The sequence below is a fragment of the Labeo rohita genome, chromosome 14 (assembly GCF_022985175.1).
Source record: "Labeo rohita strain BAU-BD-2019 chromosome 14, IGBB_LRoh.1.0, whole genome shotgun sequence".
Lineage (NCBI taxonomy): Eukaryota > Metazoa > Chordata > Actinopteri > Cypriniformes > Cyprinidae > Labeo > Labeo rohita.
The window spans coordinates 31,043,790-31,051,121 of record NC_066882.1 but is presented as its reverse complement, the minus strand read 5'-3'; the positions used below and the strand labels follow the sequence as shown (position 1 = coordinate 31,051,121).

At 37.1% G+C, this 7,332-nt stretch overlaps 1 long non-coding RNA gene across 1 annotated transcript; it reads right to left on the bottom strand.

The window, feature by feature from the left end:
- Positions 1-2,738: 2,738 nt before the first annotated feature.
- On the bottom strand, positions 2,739-3,438 carry LOC127176485 (uncharacterized). Its single transcript, XR_007829104.1, has 2 exons — positions 3,133-3,438; positions 2,739-3,038 (listed from the first exon to the last, which is right to left on the bottom strand). It is a non-coding gene; the product is annotated as an uncharacterized LOC127176485 (long non-coding RNA).
- Between the last annotated feature and the right edge of the window lie 3,894 nt (positions 3,439-7,332).

The window sequence follows — 7,332 nt, the reverse complement described above, 5'->3', positions numbered from 1 at the left end:
TCACTCAGAATGTCAGTTTGATTTTTGTTTTCTACTTTGTACACTCTTTTAATCAATCCAAGTTTTGAGCATGCTTCTCTTCCCAGAATTGCTGGTGAATCTTCTTCTACAATTTGAAATTCCAGATCAAACTCAGTGTCTTTGTATCCACACTTAAGCCATACTTTACCCTTTGTCTCCATCGTGTGGCCAGAATATGTAACTAAAGTGCAGTTTGACTTCTTTAAAGTTGTTGTCTTGTTAGAAGTTTTCTCAAAATCTTTAAATGACAACACATTGCACTCTGCTCCTGTATCTAGCTTAAAGGTAAGTAGACTATTGTTTATGCTGAATTCTTGTGTCCATTTCTTGGTTTCACTTTCCATTGTAGAGACTGTATACATTTGTGGAAGCCATTTGCTAGCTTTTTCCTCACTTTGTTCAATTTCAATGGTACCAATAAATAATTCAGCATCTTGTTGTTCTATCTCATGTACTTTTTTCTCAAATCTTGTTTGTTTGTCCTTTTTCTGCGGAGTTTTGCACATGCGGCTAAAATGATTCTTCCTCGAGCACTCATTACAAATTTTCCCATATGCCGGACACTTCCTTGGCTCATGTACATACCCACATCTTGTGCACTCATCTTTCTCTTTCCTTGTGTGCTTGATATTCACTTGTCTGGCCGACTTTGTCTTCGTGATTTTGTTCACTGCCACTTCTGCTTCTTCATGCAGCACTTTCAAGTGGCTTTGCGTTATTTCGTTTGCACGACAAATATCCACAGCCTTAGCTAGGTTCAGATCTGTTTCTCTGAGAAGTCTAGCTCTCACAGTGTCATTGTTAACACCACAGACAATGCGATCTTTAATCAAGTCATCATTTAATCTTCCAAACTCACAATCTTTTGCCTTATTTTTTAAGTCAGTCACGTATGCATCGATGGTTTCGTTCGGTCCCTGTGCTCTCGTGAAAAACATATGCCTCAGATATGTAATATTCTTTCTTGGCTCACAGTATTCTCTAAACTTTTCTTTGAGCACTTCAAAATCATCCACATCATCATCAAAGTCCATGGTATTAAATACCTTTATGGCGTCATCTCCCGCCACGTGAAGAAATGTCGCACATTTTACCTTGTCACTCTTTTCTGCAATGCCCGTTGCAATGAGATACAGATCAAACTTTTGAATCCACGTTCGCCAGTTTTCCTTCAAAATCCAAACTGTTAGGAGGTTTTAACTGATCCATAGTTTTCTTCTGACACCATGTGATGTTTTGTGGATTAACTTTAGTACAAAGACACACGGAGACCAGGTTGCATGCTACTCAACACTTTTATCTCTCTTTTTCTATCCCCCTCTCTTACAGGGTACGCCAGCATATCTTAACAAGGAGAGCACCACCTTCAGGTAAGGAATAATAATACAACTCTCACACATCACATTTATCAAATACACCGACTTTTCAAAAGCGTTTTCATGAGCAACAGAAACACGTTTCATATGCTGCTTAATACAGCGCATCTGAACAAGAATAATGATCAACATAAACATATACTATTTAAATACTAATAAAGTGGGGTTATTTATGCTTTTATCAGTGTTTTATGATAGATCTGACTCAATATAACATTGCGACTACAGTAAAAACACTTTTATTGTACTAAAAACACAGATTTGTCAGCATTATCGGACTTGAGGATGTTAGAATAAACCCAAAACACACGTGATCGTTGTCATGCAGTGAATCTGGCCGATCGTGAAACAGCTCCTGCAGCCGCTCTGAAGAAACTGCACCGGCTGAGTCAGTCGCTGCTCTCGAATTGCTATCGCGGTACTTTGATGCCACACGTGACAGTCACGAGGCGTCGGCGCTGCCTCAAGTCGGACAAAATTTATAACCAGAATGCACTGCTTCAAGTCAGAATTTGATCGAGCTGCGCAGCGCTGCGTTAAGTCGAACACACCTAAACACTCTTTTTTGCCATCAATGTGTCCATGAAAAACCCTTAAATGGAAAATGCAAACATTTGCTTGCTTTGATAAAATACAAAGATAAAGTTTTAAAGTTTACAGATTCAGGTATCAATTATAAACCTAATGTTCATCTTTTGCCCTTCATTTTGATTACACTATGATGGGGCGATTCAATTTATCTTTGTTGGAACTATCTATGACTACGCCACTCCAATTTTCTCTGGGTAGGAGATCCCAAGGTCACAAATAAGGGGGTCCCGCACGGCTGTCCAATTAAATGAATGTACTCCAGGCAGAATTACAATAAATCACAGTTCCCTTTATTAAATACAATAGATTGTTCGTATCTGAGTTTGCTCACAAGCTGAAAAGCGATGCTCATATGAGCTGGAAATACACAAGTTTAGAGGATGACAACACTTCCAAAAATCATACCAAACACTACAATAACAAAAAAAGAAATTACAATCGGCTTACACAGCACACTGACTCGTACGTAAAAGAAAAAATGTAGACACTCTTGACACCCCACACTTGTGCATATGGAAGTGAATATACCCCTCTTCGGTAATCACACTGAGCAAGACTATAGGTCAAAGCTTCGCAAGAGCACAACAGAATTGTCAAATAAAAATACACAAAAAAAAAAAAACACAAGTCATGGGCAACACTCAAAATATAATAATTCACAAAACCAAAGAATACTTCACAAAACAAAATACAAAAAAATAAATGAAGGTGGGAAAACAATGATCAGTTGAGCTGGACTGAGAAACTAAAAAAAAAAAAAAAAAAAAAAAAAAAAAAAAAAAAAAAAAATACAACAACATTAAACAAACAAACAATTTGTCAACCCGGGTTATACAATTCAACCCTCTTTTTTAAACAGGGCAATTAACAATAACAAGAAAAACCACAAACAATGCAATTTCAAATAAAAACCATGTATACATTTATTACCATCAATATTAAAATGCTAGCTATCCTAGCCACACAATAAAAGTTAAATGTAGATACCTTTACAACGTTTAGCTGATCGCACATATACATCGTTGAAGGGCTATAATCCCCACACACTTCCTAAAAGAAGGAAAGGCTCTTAACACTTATATAAAAGGGTAGCAAATTAGTGCGAACAAAGATACACTTGATTTTTCACAACAAAATGACGTACCATAGATCGTCAACCCTCACGTGCAATATATTGTGCAGCTCGTTCAGCATTTACCCTCATCCAGCCCAAAATAACGAGTATAAGAAACTCAAGGTATCTCCTATTAAGTGCACTATGTAGTGGAATTCATTCAGTATCTACAAGTCGTTCAGCTTAGAGTACAAAAACATCTAAGGCACACGTCCAAAAATCAACAAAAATCGTTCTCCCAGCGACAAACAACCATCTGCATACCAAACAATTGAAAGGCGCTCTTCTACTAGTCGGAAGTAGGCATTTAAAGGGAATCCTGCCTATCACCGCAGGTACAACATCGCCTCCTAGTGGCTTGGCTACAACACAAACTAAAAAAAGCTGCCTGCACTCTGAAATAAGTCCATAAAAACAGGACCCAATGTACTAACATGTTAAGATAAAGGACTTTTCCATACTGATTTTTCCTGAGGTTTTACCTTTGTTCTGAATTGTGCTGTGTTTTAGAAATAAAGGAATATTTCTTTGAATTTAACAAATAATGTCCTGGCAGAAAATTCCAGTCTAATAAATTACAACAAAGTGGATTTTTTCAGGCTGAGTGACCATCATTTTATTGAATAAAGAGAGCAATGTATTGGTGGACTCACCAGACTTGTCTGTTTTTACACAAAGGCTGATGCTTCCAAAACAGTGCAGAGACTTAGTAATTAGACTGCAAGTAATCATTAAAAAAAGAAAAAAGATTGATCACACTTTCTATTAGCGACAAAAGACCTACAGTATAACATCCAACAGAAACTACTGCAGTACTTCTATCCCACAAACACAATAACAAGTTAATTCAGTAAATGATTGGTCAAACTGAGCCATTAAAGAAGACCTATTATGCCCCTAAATACCCCACAGATCATTTATTATATCATTTTGAAAATGCACCCTTTTTTCCAGAATAGGACTGTGCCTTTACAGCTCGTATCTCAGATACTCTGCTAAAAACATATTTTTTCTACCATCTTGCAGCCAACAACAGAATGATATTCAAAAATCAGATCAATATAATTTTTTATGTGGTGCTAGAGATTTAGCCATCCATCTTACACTGAAAGATTTGTAATAGCAACTAAACTGTACTGCCCATCTCTAATTAATATTAACATAAGTAAACTGAATGACAGTGCTGGTCATGTGATCTTAACATGGCAGTACTAATGAATAATGATTGGTACCTCTTCATGAATGTAGAATAAAACATTTGTAGAAGTTTTTGTTTGTTTGTTTGTTTCTTGAAGACTGATATTTGTGGACTCTCATCTGTGTTCACACAAATTAATGGTATATCTCAAATAGTGTTCATTTTTTTATGTGCACATCTTTTTCTAATTAGCAAAGCATCACACAAAAACTACATCTTTAAGTGGGCAAAACCTTGTTATAATATGTTTTGTAAGACAATCAGTTGAGGTCAGCTCCATGACATTTACTGTCCACAATTCCACATGCATGTGAACAATTTTGTAGGTTTTGTCCAGTCCTGTCATTGTTGTATAGTGTTCATATATTATTGCTATTGAATGGTCATCAAGACTACTGTATAAAGTTCTGTCTTTGTTGAGGATGATAATCTCATCAAAGCAGCTGCCGGCCGTCAAGTGTACTAACTGGGTCACCCCATCATCTGCCAAAACAGCAAGACTATGTCTATGCTTATGCCTATGTCTTCCTTTCGGCAGATGTAGTCTCCGGGACTGAAGACCTGTGGCCGAAGCTTGAGCACCAGTTCAACCAAAAGTCCAGCTTCACAGTTCTGGAAGATACGGACCTTCTTCAGTGTATCCAGATGTACACAATCTCAGCTCTCAGTTTGTTGGGCAGATTCTTTAGGACATCCTTCTCATCAGTTTCTTTCTTGTTGGTCCACAAGTAGTCAAACCATTTGATGACTCAAACTTCCAGTTCTTTGCTGACCTTTCTGAACTGCATGTAGTGTTTGATGGTACAATGTGAGCCTGAAACTCAGCCCGTGTGGCATTCATGTTTGAGGTCATGGCTCCTATGTTACAAATAATGGTGGTATGTTTCATGTTCAACAACGGTTCATGTTCAGTGCTAAAATTATATTGAAATCAACTGATAACAAACTAAAGCAGTATTGTAGCTTATTTGCTTCTTTAGAAATAAACATTTAGTATTATTGGTTCCTTAAAATGGATGAATATCATAAAACAGCTGCTATGGATTAACTCTAGTGATGATACAGCTAGCAGACAGTTCACTGAATGCCCTCTTTGTACAATTACATCGTCCATGTTATTACTATAAAACTAAGTCAGGCACAATAAATAATAAAATATATACTGTAAAAAAAAAAAAAACAAATTGTTTCAACTTAAAATAATTTGTTACCCCACTGACTTTTTTTAGTCAACTTTAAAGTTTTAGTTTAGACTTGTTTATTTAAGTGACAACTTGGATATTTTAGTTGAGTAAACTAAACATTTTAAGTAAGCGGGGTAACAAATTACTTTTAAGTTAAAACAACTTGGGACCTGGGACTGAGCTTTTTGCAAGGGAGGCGAAGACGGAGATCACGTGTAGAAAGCCAGACCCACTGACCCGGACGATAGTTGGGATTGGGGCGCCGATGGGGGGCCTCATTCCAGGTCTCCTCGCTCCGCTGGAGCCAGGAGTTTACAGCGGGTAACTCTGAAGGTTCCCCTGACCATGGGAATAATTGGCACACATTGGAAGGGAGTGAAGGGAGCTTGCGGAGGGAGTTCTGAGCATATTTGGCCCATAATAGTTAGCAGCTCCAGTCCGACTGATTGCGATGGCAGTATGAACGAAAGAAAAGAGTGAGTTCCTGATTTAGACGTTCCACCTGACCATTGGACTGAGGATGATAACCAGAGGTGAGGCTAACATTGATATTGAGCTTCTGACAGAAGGCAGTCCAGACACGGGAGGTGAATTGTGGTCCCCGGTCAGAGACTATATCCTCAGGGATGCCATAGAATCTGAAGACATAGTTGCATAACAATTCGGCTGTTTCGAGAGCTGTGGGCAGTTTGGGCAAAGGAATCAAACGACAAGCTTTGGAAAAGCGGTCAATCACTGTGAAGATGGTGGTGTGACCCATGGATAAGGGTAGATCAGTGATAAAGTCTATGGCAATGTGAGACCAGGGACGTTGAGATATGGGTAAGGGTTGTAATAAACCGGCAGGTAATTGGTGAGAGGGTTTGGAGGCATTACATGTTGGGCAGTCCCGGACGTAAGATCGTGTCAGCCTGCAATGAAGACCACCAAAAGCGATTGGAGAGTAGATGTATGGTGGCGGCAATACCTGGATGGCCAGAGCTGGGAGTGGAGTGGACCTGAAAAAACGATCAGTTAATAGAAGGTTGGATAAAAATATCTTGTAGGCCTATTTTATTTGATGTACTTTGGGTAATATTTATTAATGATAAACTTCTTTCGAATGCATCGCGCACAGACAGCATTCACATAGACAGCATGCCCTGTTGTTAATATAATAATTTAATAATGTATTAATTTCTATAATAATTAATATAATAATTTCTTAACTCAAAATAAAATATTAATAAATCTCTCTCTGATAATCCCGGGTTACTATGGTCACGCAGGTTTCCCCCCCTCATTTCGATCTTGTTACTTAACGTTCTATATGTAAATGGCATAAATACAATCATAAAGTCAAAACTTTATTAGCATAATTGTCAGGCATTAACAAAATATAGCCTTAACCATTTATTAAAATAATAATAGCCTAATAATAATAATAGGCTAATAATAAATTATAAGTGACTTAGGGCTATATTTTATATTTATTTTGTATCGCTTTGCCTAACATTCAGTAGGCCCTATATGCTAGTATTTGCTATATTTTGCAAATACTGTAAACGACAATTATGCCAATAAAGTTTTGATAGAAGTTTTGATTGTATTAATGCCCGTGTGTGACGATAAATGATTTACAAATGAAACTACATGAATATATAGGCTAGTCTATTAATTAAAACAGTATGTCAAATTCAACCTTTAAACTGCAGTCCAGTAAAAATCCCAGTCATTTAGCATATTCAAATTTTTACTGTATTATTTGCATTCAAAACTTTAAGTAAAGAGATAGAAATTAAGGTAAAAAAATGACGAATACAAAGGAATGATACAAATATTACAGAAAAAAAGAGGATCAGTTAATGG